Here is a 14,384-nt window from a genome sequence, read left to right as displayed (position 1 = left end):
GGTGTACGTCACCGTGGCCGCGGCGTGGTTCGAGGCCCTTGATGCGGCCCGCACCTGCCGTGGTGTGAGGGCAGGCGGCGTCTGGCCGCGTTGCCCGCGCCCCGCAGCGCCCTGCGGAGCGCGGGCTGCCTGAGGCACAAGGTTGAGGTCGCCCTGGGTTGGTGACACGGCGTGGGCGGGCCACACCGCCCAGCGGTCGGCGTTGGCAGCCGGGTCGCTTGACATCTAAACGGCGAGGCGACGGAACGCGATGCAGAGGAAGAAGTATTCCAGCGCACCCCTACCTGGCACGCCAAATGTCGGATTTCAGGTTCCGGCAGACCCTTGAGGTTCGAACACTGGGGTGCGCGCGGAGATCTCTCCCCTACCGATCTACGTCCAATCTCCTCGCGTGATCTAAGCTGGAAACAACGAACAACACAAGGGACATGAGGTTTATACTGGCTCGGGCCACCGTTGTGGTGTAATACCCTACTCCAGTGTGTGGAGTGGTGGATTGCCTCAGGGGCTGATGATGAACAGTACAAGGGAAGAACAGCCTCGCGAGAGGTGTTCTTGAGCTGGTGCGATGAACTGCTTGGGTGAGTTCAGTCGCCTCTCTCTCTGCTAGGGCTCTATTAGATCTCTAGATGTCTAGGTGTGTCGATCTCTCTCTTTTCTCTTTTTGGTGGCTAGCTCTATTTATAGAGGCCCTGGGCCTCTCCCCAAATAATGAGCAGGAAGGGCGCCAACAATTGGCCATTTTGAAGGGGAACATCTAGTACAAGTTATCCTGACCAAAGGTGGTCTTCGACTGCCAAAAGCACTGGTGATGACGCCGTCTTGGGCACCACGGTGACCTCCGTCCTGCCGCTCTGTTGGTCTTGGTCTCGTGGCACCAAAATGGTAACCTTTGCCCAATGCCTTGGCCTGTGCTTGCCCCCTTTGCACCAAAGGGGAAACAAGTACACTGCGCAAGCCGGCACCCGCCTGGTCTCGATCGTCATGGCTTGCGTGACGGGCTCTTTGCGAGGTACCCCTGCCTTGATCTCTCCGCCTCCTCGCGAGCCTGCCTGATGAGGCTGCCTCTGAGGAAGCTTTTTGTCGTCTGCCCCACGAGGCTTGGCCCCTCGCGAGGGTCTTGAGCTTGAGCTGATGAAGATGGGCCGCGCTGGGCCCCCACTTGAGACATGCCGCAGGTAGGCAAGTCTGCGGACCCCCGTTCCCAAAACGCCGACATAGATCGCCCCATATCTAATAAAGTACGGTTACGGCATTTGGACACACCATTATGATTTTGTGTTCCAGGTGGCGTTAGTTGTGTAACAATTCCACATTGTTTTAAATGAAGGCCAAACTCGTAACTCAAATATTCACCTCCACGATTAGATCGTAGAAACTTTATTTTCTTGTTACGATGATTCTCCACTTCACTCTGAAATTCTTTGAACTTTTCAAATGTTTCAGACTTGTGTTTCCTCAAGAAGATATACCCATACCTACTCAAATCATTTGTGAAGGTCAGAAAATAATGATACCCGCCACGTGCTTCAGCACTCATTGGACCGCATACATCAGTATGTATTATTTACAATAAGTTATTAGCTCGCTCCATTGTTCCGAAGAACAAAGTTTTAGTCATCTTGCCCATGAGGCATGGTCTGCAAGTTTCAAATCATTCATAATCAAGTGATTCCAAAAGTCCATCTGGATGGAGTTTCTTCATGCGCTTTACACCAATATGACCTAAACGGTAGTTCCACAAGTATGTTGCACTACCATTATCAACTTTGCATCTTTTGGCAACAATATTATGAATATGTGTATTACTATGATTGAGATTTAGTAAACCATTCACATTGGGTGTATGACCATAGAAGGTTTTATTCATGTAAATAGAACAACAATTATTATCTAACTTAAATGAATAAACGTATTGCAATAAACATGATCTAGTCATATTCATGCTCAACGCAAACACGAAATAACATTTATTTAGGCTCAACACTAATCCCGAAGGTAGAGGGAGTGCGCGATGGTGATCATATCAATCTTGGAAACAAACTACTAGAATCAAGATCTTTGCCGTCGGCTAGCTGACGGCAAAGAAGGTCCTTGCCATCAGCTTATAGAAAGCTGACGGCAAAGAAAAGCGGATGGCAAAGAGGGTGTTTGCCGTCCGCTAGCGGATGGCATAGAAGCTTTGGCGTCTTCTCGCTGAAGGCAAAGAGGGAGGGTGGCCCACTAGCGAGAACCACATAACGACCACTTTATTTGCCGTCCAGTAGTAGACGACAAAGAAAGTGGGCAACCTAACGTCCGTTAGCTAGGCTCTTTGCCGTCTGCTAGAGCTGTGACCTAACTAAAAAGAGGCCAGCGTGTGCCCCACCGCTCTCTCTGTCCGCTCTCTCTCTCTCCCTTGCCCGAGCCGCCGCCGCCCCTCACCCGCGCCGCCGCCGCCCCGCGCCGCCCCCATGCCCGAGTCGCCGCCGCCCTGCGCCACCCTCGTCGCTGGCCTCCCCACACCACCCCCATCGCCGGCCTCCCCGCACTGCCCCACCCCCGTCCCCAGTCGCCACCGCCCCGCGCCACCTCCATCACCGGCCGTCCGCCCCCCAGCCACCCCACGCCACTCCCGTTGCCGGCCGCCCCGCCCCGCCCCTGTGCCCGAGCTGCCGCCGCCCGACGGCACCCCCGTCGCCGACCGCCCCGCCCCGCCCCTCCTTGTGGTGAGTTTTTTCTATTTTTAGATTTAGTTTATGTTTGTTTAGTTTAGTTTAGGTTAGTTTAGGTTAGTTTAGTTTAGTTTAGGTTAGTTTAGTTTAGGTTAATTTAGTTTATTTTAGGTTACATTTAGTTTATAGTTTAGCTTAGGTTTTTCTTGTTTTTTAAGAATAAACAAGAAAGATGAAAAAAAGAAGTAAAATAAGAAGAGAAAGAAAAAGAAGAAGAGGAAGAAGAAGAAGATAAAAAAGAATAATAAGTAGAAGAAGAAGAAAAAAAGTATAAGTAGAAGATGAAAAAAATATGAAAACCAGGGGGGAGCGGGTTAGGGGGTTCCTCGATGTCGATGGAACCCTAAATAGCAAGTATCGTTTGTGCGAGATACATGTGGCCGTCGGTGTCGAACACTACATCCACATCCCACTAGTGACACCGGCGTCCGGCCTCCCGCAGCAATAGTTCTCGGGATCGATGGCGGTCGAACACCTTTGCGAATTTGTCTTGCAGCCTCTGCGATGGCGATTAAAAGCCAAGTGTTGAAACTCGGAACACCCAAACTGACTCAAGTCATTTTGGTTGTTTGAAGTTTCAAAACTTGGCTGTAAATGTGTCCGCGTCACTCGTGGGATGTGGATCTAGTGTTCAACGCTGAGCGCCACATGTATCTCGCACGGATGATACTTGCTATTTAGGGTTCCATCGACGGCGAGGAACCCCCTACCCTGCTCGTCTTGTTGTAATTATTTAGTTAGGTTGACAGAAAAAACCTAATTTTCTATGTTACTCATCTTTTGATTGAAATGTGCGGTTTTTTATCACTGCGAGGGTCTAGTGTCCGACGAGATCCGCCCGTGCGTCCGTGGGTGAGCACAAATGACATCTCCTCCTACCCCCTTCATTTGCTCTATTCCGGTCTACGTGCCGATGAAACTTGCTAGCTATAGGTGTATTCAATCATCAGTATGCGTGACCACTATGTGTCTCCCGTTCAAAAGGGTTACATCTATAAATATGCATGCATTTGCATATTTATCACCATGATTCTTTTGAATTGTCCAACGTTATCCATGGATAGCCCGAGTATGTGTAGATTGGGTTCATTTTCCCATATGCTCTACTTCGGATCCGATGCAAAATTCGTTAGTGCCTCCCTGTTGTTCTCCGGGTACACATCCTCTCTGCTTATTGCCGAGACGTGTATTAGGAGAACAGCGGGGAGGTGTTGCCGAAATTTTCTGTCGGATCTGGAGCAGAGCATGGGAAAACAAACCCAATCTACACATAGTCGGGTGGGATTAGGACCTATCTTTACCTATTAGCGTCTAGGTTGCATGGACGTAATAAAAGTGACAAACTCCATTAACTGGTGAATATATACATGCTGATATATATATATATATTAGATATGTGTCCAGTAGCTAGGCAAGATGAGTGATCGTGCGTGGATGTATGTCAGATTTTGGGTTTCGGCAAAACCCTTGAGGTTCGAACACTGGGATGCGCAGGAAGATCTCTCCTCCCTCTCATACTCCCCTCACCGTGATCTCGAGGCTCAGCGCGTCGAACTCGCAGAACAAAGGGACACAAGATTTATACTGGTTCGGGCAACCGATGTGGTGTAATACCCTACTCCAGTGTGGTGTGGTGGATTTCCTCTTGGGCTGAGGATGGACAGTTACAAGGGAAGGACAACCTCCTGAGGAGAGGTGCTTTTGTGCTGGGTGAGTTTGTGTGGTGGCCTTGGTGGAATGTATCCGGTCCAAGATGAGATTAGATTGCCTCCTACGGTGGTGGCTAATCCTATTTATAGAGGCCCTGGTCCTCTCCCAAAATATTAGGCGGGAAGGGATCCACAATGACCAGTTTGAAGGGAGACAACTAGTACAAGTTATCCTGACAAAAGGTGGTCTTCGCCTGCCAAAGGCTCTGGTGGTGACACCATCCTAGGCTCCATGGTGACCTCCGTCCTGCCGTCCTGCTGGTCTTGGTCTCGTTGCACCGATATGGAAACCTTTGCCTGATGCCTCGGGACTCCTCGTCTGCGCTTGCCTCTTTATCACCAAAGAGGAAATGAGGACACTGCGCGCTAGCGCCCGCCTGGTGCTCGCCTGGCCTTGGTCGTCATGGCTTGCGTCACGGGGACCTCACGAGGTGCCCCTTGCCTTGATCTCTCCGCCCCTCGTGAGCCAGCCTGGTGAGGCCGCCCCCGAGGAGGTCTTGCGTTATCCGCCTCGCGAGGGTCTTGAGTGTTTACTGGTGAAGATGGGCCATACGGGGCCGCTGGTGGAGCCACGTCGTGGGCTGCTGGTAGGCAAGTCTGGGGACCCCCATTCCCAGGACGTCAACAGTAGCCCCCGGGCCCAAGGCGCGCTCGGAATTGGCTTCGAGGCGAAGCCAAGGGGCTAGTGCAGAGCGCTGCATGGCCCAACAGCCTGGGGCCTCGGTTGACGTGTGGCGATTGATGGGACGTGGGCGTCTCTGCTTCCGCACGCTGCCTTGGCAACTGCCTGACTTGACCAGTCCCTGCTGCATGCAGAGTAAATTCCTCATTACCTATGATCGTGGGGATCACCGGTTGGCCTTCTCCACCTATAAATGAGGAGGGGGCGGAGCCCCCATCGCTCATCCCTTCCTGCTCCGCTCGCTTCTCCTCCCTTGCTTCATCGCTAGCAGTGACTCTCATGGCGCCGATACGGAGGTTCTCGACCGTAGAGAAAGCAAAAAACTCCTGCAACGAGCCCGGGCCGCTTCCGCCGAAGAAGAGGCTGGCCCACCGCCTCGACATAGTTATGAGGCCGGAGGTGCGAGGCCTTGGTGCGAGCGGCCACCTCCCTGGTATCCACTGCTTCTGTATGCCCAAGCCAAGGGCTCCGGAGGGAGAGTCGGCGAGCGGCACCGCCCACGCCGTGGCCGTGGTCGACGCGCCATGGCGACGTGCACCATCGCCCCAGGAGCCCAGGCCGCAGACTCCTCGCGCGAGCTCATGCTGTGGGTGGCGATGCCTCCGAGCACTTGGATTCGCTTTCCGCAGTTCTTCTATGCCGAGATGCCGCCGAGGGCCCCCCTCAAGCTTTGGCTGCAGCACACCGACTGCGACGCCCTGGCGACTGGAGTGGAGGTTGAAACCGTCTTCCCAGGCAGAATCTTCATGACCCATGGCTGGGGCGAGGTTAATCAAGTCTTCCGTGCGGAAGGCGCCCTTGCCATCCATTTCGAGTACCAAGGCGCCTCCACGATGTTCTTCAAGGTCTTCGATGAGGAAGGCCGCCGCTTGGAGTGTTGTCCTAAAGGGTGTCGTCAGGACGGCGCAGTGGCCAACGCCGAGCCTACTGCTAGCTTCGCCAGCAGCTCCTCCAGCAGTAGCGGCGGTTCCTGGTGGTCCAGTGATTCTCCCGAGCCTGACGAGACTCCAGAGACGAGCGAGACAGCTACATGCCCCCGATCTCTCGCCGCGCCCGGAGCAAGGCCGCAATGTCCGGACATCGCCATCGCTGATCTGGAACAGGTTGGCGCCGGCCTCTCGTGGCCCAGTATTGATGATGGCATCGGCCGTGCTAGCGCGTGTAGATATGGCTCCTAGAACTTCCTTCTTTTGCGAGGAATGAAGATGGACCCCGTGGGGGCGTGTAAAGGGTCTGTAATGTCTTTTGCTGATATTATCCTCATTATGAAAATTTGCGAACGCATGTCCTGCCTCGGCCCAGTCTCCCCTTTCCAACCCCGCGGCAGCTCGGTGCTCTACGCTGACAGGTCCCAGTCCCCAGGCAGGCTGCAGCCGTCGCTGGTATGCGAGGTCGCGATGCCGCGGTCAAGGCTAGGAGGTGAGCGGCCCGAGGTCCAGTAAGAGCTCCTGAGGCGCGATGCTCAAGAGGTCCCCTTTAGTGCGCAAGCAGCCTCCGGGAGGTAGGAAAGGGAGGCGACGTCGCCGTAGCAGGGCTACGAGAGGTGGGAATCTTATGCTGTGGTGCTCGGTCCACCCGGGCGCGAAACTTATCCTGGCAGTCCAGAGTCGGTTCCTTGTGATGTGTCAGACTCGTGCATTGGCGGCCGTAGTGTAGCTAGGTTAGGCCTGTGCGAGCCTCCCCTCTTCTCCATGCTCTTCTATGTGCTCTGCGTCCTTAGGTCCAGGTCGCGATGCCGTGGTCAAGGCCGGGGGTGAGGACTAGAGAGCCAGTAAGAGCTCCTGAGTCGCGATGCTCAGGAGCCCCCCTTTTTAACGGGCAAGTGAATTGCATGGGAGAAGAGGGAGCCCGTGGTACCGCCTGCTATTGTCCTCAGGAGGTTCTTGCAAGTTAGCGCGAAGGTGGAATACAGGATGCAACCATGCTTGCCGGTCTGCCACTGGTCGTTCCGCAAGCAGGTGGAGGCACTGAGGGCCTAGTGAGGTGACGTGCATGGGATGTGCCGCAAGATAGAGCTCGACCGCTAAGATTTGTCAGCGTTGCAGGGACGGACCCGAGCACAAGCGTCGTGCCAGCACGAGTAGCCCCCATTGCGGGATGAGCAAGAGGCCGATGGGTAGCGCGGGTGGCCGCGATGGATAATATACGAGCAGGTGATAATCATGAAATGACTCAAGCAAGGAGGAAGGTTACCTCAGATAGATGCAATAACGATACATGCCACCGGGACAGACCCGAGCGGCTTGGGGATGATGCAGCCCGAGGGGCACCCCCAGTAAGGTAAGATAAATATGCAAGAGGGTACACGTCGCAGGGACAGGCCCATGCGACCTGGGAATAATGCAGCCTGAGGAGCGCTCCCAGCTGAATGAACTTGGAGAATGTCACCTGGATTTGTTTTCAAAGGAGCGTTCGAGTAGCTGAAGGCACGCGCTGAAGAAGTCACTCCTCATGAGCCGCCAAGACCCTGAGCCTCGGGAGGCTCTGGGGGCTCATGTGGCTCCCTGGGGACCGTCTCCATCTCCGCAAGGGTTTTGTGATGCGTGGCCTCCTGGGTCGCCAGGACACTCCGTAGGTTGCGCTGGAAGGCGGCCGCCATGCTCGGCAGGCCGAACAACATGCGATCATAGCTGTGAGGTGGACCCTCGCACCGGCCAGCGCGCGTAGGCCAGAAGCGCTCCTGAGACGCGGCCCGGTTGAGCCCTGGGATGTCGATGCAGACACGCAGCCCGCCATCCTTGCTTGGATGGGGAGTTGCGCAAGGTGGGCGGCAGTCGCCGCACATGTCCCTTGCATCCTGCAGCTCCTAAGTGGTCTTGATGATGAACTCCTGAGCGCCGGGCGCTCCTCGCCCGGTGCCCTCCTGAGGGAAACATGTCGTGAAGCACGCCTCCACGTGGTGCGCGAGCATCTCCCTCGTGATGTTGGCTAGGTATGAGGCCCTCCAGAAGAGTGCCCCTGAGCCTTGCCCGAGGAGGGCGCCGGGCGTGCCTTCCTATGCAAGGGAGGGAGGCGCACCAGGCGCGGGCACCAATCCTGATGTGGCACCGCTAGAGGCGCCGCTCCCCTGAGGCCCTGTGTGGAGTACCTGCTTCTTCTTCTTGGGGGTGGCCTCAGGAGGGTACGCACCCTTGCTGCCAGGGTCTTCGATTTCTGCGGCCTGGAAGGCGTGCTCGAGGGAGCACACCGCATATCTTTCTTCGCAGGGGACTGTGATGATCCCGTCGCTTCCTGGCATCTTGAGGACATTGTAGCCGTGGTGGGTCACTGCCATGAACTTGGCCAATGCTGGGTACCCGAGGATGGCATTGTACGGTAGACAGATGTGAGCCATGTCAAAGTCGATGAGCTCGGTGCGGTAGTTGTCGCGCTGTCCGAAGGTGACAGGGAGGCGGACCTGCCCTATCGGGGTGGTGGAGCCGTCAATAACTACTGAGAAGGGCTTGGTGGGCTGTAGATGATCATAGGGCACTTGAAGGCTGTCAAATGTCTCGACAAACAGGACACTGAGCCCCGCACCGCCGTCAATGAGGGTCTTGGTGACTTGGGCATTGCTGATGACAGGTGAACAGAGCACCGGGTGAACGCTGGCGGTCGTCGCACACTTGAGCTGGTCCGCCGAGCTGAAGGTGATTGCGTACTTGGACCACCTGAGCAGGCGTGTTGCCTCGAGCCTAGGAAGGGCTGCGTTCACCTCGCGAGCAAACTGCTCCTTGAAGATACGCTGAGATGCTGGGGCCTGAGCTCCACCCAAGATGCAAGCGATGGCACGCAGCTCCTGGAAGCCCCCAGCCCCCTCATCCTGATGGTGGTCCTCGTTCCTTCTTGGAGGTGACGGCAGCGGAGGGAGGCCAGGATTGCCCTGAGGACGGTCCTCGCGAGGCTGGTCGCACCAGGCGCCCTCACGAGGCTGCTCCTGCCAGTGGTCCTCATGAGGCCGGTCGCGTCACTCTTGGCGGGGGCCGCGATCATCATAGCGTCCTCCGCCTCGTCCTCCTCCTCGGTCGTAGACCTGGTCATTGCACTCGGGGCGTCGACCGAAGCATCCATCTCGAATGGCCCTGAGCACTTGACAGTCATTGGTGTTGTGGATGCGTACGTTGTGGAAGGCGCAGAACGGTCGGCTGCTCTTGGACGACTCGGGGTGGTCCCTGCCGCGCTTCGTATCCGGCTCTACCGCGAGTACGGCCACTCCCTTGTGCTTCACGTCCTTGGCCTTGGCTTTCTTCTTCTCCAGGTCAGTAGCTGGGAGCTCGAGGAGGGAGAGACGCCCTTCCGCAGCTCTTGCGCCCTTGGTCGCTATGTTGAATAGCTCCAGACTCGGGCATAGCTCCTCGTGGATGGCGAGCTCCTCCTTCATCTTGATGTCGTGGACGCCATCGGAAAATGCTAAGACGATGGCCTCGTCCGTCACCTTGGGGATCTTGAGACGAATGCTGTTGAAGTGTTGGATGTACTTCTGCAGGGTCTCCCATGGTTGTTGCTTGATGCGACGTAGGTCACCCGCGGCCGGAGGGCGGTCGCGAGTGCCCTAGAAGTTGTCGACGAAGCGGTGGCGCATCTGATCCCAGGAGGAGATTGATTCTGTGGCTAGGTTCAGGAGCCATGAGCAGGCGCCATCCTTGAAAGACATGGGAAACCAGTTTGCCATGACCTTTTCGTCACCGTTGGCTGCCTCAATGCTCAGCTCGTAGAGCAGCAGGAACTTCACGGGGTCGGGGGTGCCATCGTAGCATGGAGGCAGATCCGGCTTGAACTTGCCCGGCCAAACGACGATGCGCAGCTCAGGAGTGAAGGCGCGGCAGCCCGTGGTGGCCATCGGGGCCCTCTGCAGGGGCGGAGGCTGCCCTTGATGTCCGCGCACCGCCGCCGCAGTCGGCACGCGGTCTTGTCGCGGTGGTGCCGGGAGCATTGGAGCGTTTTCTTGCGGCCGGGGAACCTCTTGGCAGCTTCCTTCTTCGTGCGCAGGGACATGGCGTGGCGGATCACGCTGCGGGACCGTGTGTCTTGGAGCGAGGACAGCGATTTGACGCGGAGGGGGCGGTGGCGCTCCGTGAGCTGCGCGTCTTGGTGCAAGGGCGCCGTCTGGATGCGGAGGCGCTCCGTGAGGTACATGTTGCCCGTGGCCGGAGGTGGGCGATGCAGCGAGAGGGATGGTGCTGGAGAGCCCCTAGCGGCGCTGACGAGCTCGGCAATGCGATTTAACTAGTCCTCGTAGAGGTCGTCGACCGGGCAGTAGCACAGGAGCTCGCGTGCCATGAGCATTGCAGCCTATGCGTCCGTGGGGTGCACGGCGAGCGTGAGACGATGAGCCGGACGAAGTCAACGATGGGGTGGCGGTGCGGCCGTCCCGCCGCACGGAGGGGTGCAGTGATGACGCTTGCTGCTCATTTTCTGCTGGGCCAGTAGCGGCGTTGGGGACAGGAGATGGAGAACGACGGGGAGGCCCGCCGACAAGGGCTGTCTGAGCGACGCAGGCGGCGAGGGCGGCCCGACGCTCGGCGCGGGCTCGACGTGCGTCCGCCATGGATGCAGTGGAGCGGTGGAATGTGGATCAATGGAAGGAAAGCTTCAGCACACCCTTACCTGGCACGCCAAATGTTGGATTTCGGGTTCCGGGAAAACCCTTGAGGTTCGAACACTGGGTTGCGCATGGATATCTCTCCTCCCCCTCGTACTCTCCCTCACCACGATCTCATGGCTCAGCGTGTTGAACTCGCAGAACAAAGGGACACAAGATATATACTGGTTCGGGCCACCGATGTGGTGTAATACCCTACTCCAGTGTGGTGTGGTGGATTGCCTCTTGGGCTGAGGATGGACAGTTACAAGGGAAGAACAGCCTCCTGAGGAGAGGTGCTCTTGTGCTGGATGAGTTTGTGTGGTGGCCTTGGTCGAATGGATCCGGTCCAAGATGAGATTAGATTGCCTCCTACGGTGGTCGCTAGTCCTATTCATAGAGGCCCTGGTCCTCTCCCCAAATATTAGGCGGGAAGGGATCCCACAACGGCCAATTTGAAGGGAGACAACTAGTATAAGTTATCCTGACAAAAGGTGGTCTTCGCCTGCCAAAGGCTCTGGTAGTGACGCCGTCCTGGGCTCCATGGTGACCTCCATCCTGCCGTCCTGCTGGTCTTGGTCTCGTTGCACCGATATGTAAACCTTTGCCTAATGCCTCGGGACTCCTCGTCTGCGCTTGCCTCTTTATCACCAAAGAGGAAATGAGGACACTGGGCGCGCTGGCACCCACCCGGTGCCCTCCTGGCCTTGGTCGTCATGGCTTGCGTCACAGGGACCTCGCGAGGTGCCCCTTGCCTTGATCTCTCCGCCCCTCGTGAGCCAGTCTGCAGAGGCCGCCGACGAGGAGGTCTTGCATCGTCCGCCTCGCGAGGGTCTTGAGTGTTTGCTGGTGAAGATGGGACGTACGGGGCCACTGGCGGAGCCACATTATGGTCCGCAGGCAGGCAAGTCTGGAGACCCCTTCCCAGGACGCTGTCGGATTTCGGGTTCCGGCAGACCCTTGAGGTTCGAACACTGGGGTGCCCACGGAGATTTCGCTTCCTACCTACCTGCACCCCTCCGCCTCGCTAAGATCTTAGCTATGGAAAGAACAACACAAGAGACACAGGGTTTATACTGGTTCGGGCCACCGTTGTGGTGTAATACCCTACTCCAGTGTGTGGCGTGGTGGATTGCCTCTTGGGCTGATGATGATGAATGATACAAGGAAGAACAGCCTCGCGAGGGTCTGTCCTTGGCTGGGGCGATGAACTGCTGGGAGGAGTTTAGCCACCCTTCTCTCTCTCTCTTCTCTGATCGAATCCCTCCAATCGAACCCCTCTTCTCTGAACCTCTCCTCTTTTCTTCTTAACCTCTCCTCTTTCTTTCCCTCTCCCTTTTTTTTGGGCGGCTGGTGCTATTTATAGAGGCCCTGGTCCTCTTCCCAAATATCGAGCGGGAAGGGAGCCAACAATGGCGGGCTAATTTTAAGGGGGACAGCTAGTCCTAGCTACCCTGACAAAAGTAGTCTTCGCCTGCACAAAGCTCTAGTGGTGACGCCGTCCTGGGCTCCATGATGACCTCCGTCTTGCAGTCCTCCTGGTCTTGGTCTTGTTGCACCAAAATGGCAACCTTTGCCTGATGCCTCGGTACTCCGCGGTTGCGCTTGCCCCCTTTGCACCAAAGAGGAAAGGAGGACACTGCGCGGGCTGGCACCCGCCTGGCGCCCTTGGTCATCATGGCTTGCGTCACGGGCACCTCGTGAGGTACCCCGCCTTGATCTCTCCGCCTCCTCGCGAGCCAGCCTGATGAGGCTGTGCCTGAGGAAGCTCCGTGTCATCCGCCCCGCGAGGCTTGGCCCCTCGCGAGGGTCTTGGGTCTGTGTTGATGAAGATGGGCCATGCTAGGCCCCCTTTTGAGCCACGGCGCAGGCCGCAAGAAGGCAAGTCTGGGGACCCCCATTCCCAGAACGCCAACAGACGCCGACAATGTACACTGATCACACTAGTTAGAAAGACATGACAATTGAATGGTTAACAAAAACCAAGGGGTTTCTGAGAGCCAGATTTGCAAATGGCCAGAGGACAACATGGTGCCCCTGTGCCGGGTGCAACAATTGGCACAAGAGGACATAGGATGAAATGGGCAAACACCTGCAGAAGAGGGGTTTTACGCCAGATTATACGGTGTGGACATTTCATGGCGAGTCTGCCCAACGTGCTAGAGCTGAGGTGCTTCGTCGTCGCACCGACGAGCATGGTAGCGGGATGCAAGACATGGTGCAAGACTTTGATGATGCTCGGGACTCGGACGATGAGATGGAGGAATCTGCAAAGGCCTTCAATGAAATGTTGGAGTCTTCAAAACATCCTCTCCATGAGCACACTGAGCTTTGTCAGTTGGATGCCATCTCACAAATAATGGCTCTGAAGGCTCAATTCAACTTGGGCAGAGAATTCTATGATGCAATGATGACAATATTTGGACGTTTTCTACCCAAAGGCCATGTACTACCTGCAAACCTGTACCAGTCAGAAAAAATCATCTAGGCTCTTAAGATTCCCTATGAGAAGATACATGCATGTGAGAAAGGATGTGCCTTATTTAGGCTTCAGTATGCGTACTTGAACTATTGTCCCATTTGCAAGTCATCCATGTATGTTCTGGTAGACAACGGTATGGGTGAGAAGACGCAGACCAAAATCCCCGCTAATGTTCATCGCTATATGCCAATTGTACCAAGACTTCAACGTCTTTTCATGGTTGAAGCGACGGCCAGAGAGATGACATGGCACAAAACGGGCAAAAGAACCCAACTAGATGCAGATGGGAAGCTGATGATGGTGCACACATTGGACGGTGAAGCATGGAAGTGCTTTGATGCATTACATGATGGAAAAGCGGCAGATCCGAGGCATCCTCGAGTCGGCATCATAATGGATGGCCTCAGTGTGTTTGCTCTGACGGCAGCCCAATACAGTTGTTGGCCTGTATTCGTCTTTCCACTCAATCTCCCCCCGAACAAGTTATGTAAAGAAAGAAGATTTTCCTGACGTTGATAATTCCAGGGCCCAACTATCTGGGGAAGAATATGAATGTGTACATGCGGCCGCTGAAGGACGAATTGCAAGAAGCCTAGGATAATGGGTTCAAGACATACAACGCCTTTAGCAAACAGAACTTGATAATGTGTGTCTGGTACATGTACTCGACGCATGACTTGTCGGCGTATGCGCTATTCGTTGGCTGGTGTGTGCATGGAAGGTTCCCGTGCCCCACATGCAAGGGAGCTCTTGAGTTTCGTTGGCGTCAGGCCGGTCGCAAGTTTTCTTGCTTTGACGTGCATAGACAGTTCCTGGATCCTCGCCATAAGTTCAAGAAAGACAAGAAGAACTTCATCAAAGGTAGAGTTGTCGAAAACTGCACCACCTGCGTTGACAGGCCAAGAGACCCTGGATCAGTTAAATGCTCTTGAGCCAGGTCCAGAGCATCCAGGGTATTTCAACAGGTATAATTCAAAACACACTTGGACTCACAAGACATGCTTGTGGGATCTGCCTTACTTCAAAGACCTCCTTTGCCCACACAGCATCGACGTGATGCACACTGAAAAGAATATCGCCGGGGTACTTTTTGGTACATTGTTCGGCATAGTCGGGAAGTCAAAGGATAATACTAATGCTAGAGTCGATCTAGAGGCGCTATGTGATAGACCGTTACAGAACATGAAAGAACCAAAAGGAAAGAAGAACTGGACAAAGCCAAAGGCATGGTTCAATC

The sequence above is a fragment of the Triticum urartu genome, chromosome 5A (genome assembly GCF_056163025.1).
Source record: "Triticum urartu cultivar PI428250 chromosome 5A, HENAU_Tu73, whole genome shotgun sequence".
Taxonomy (NCBI): domain Eukaryota; kingdom Viridiplantae; phylum Streptophyta; class Magnoliopsida; order Poales; family Poaceae; genus Triticum; species Triticum urartu.
This window is presented reverse-complemented; position numbering follows the sequence as displayed.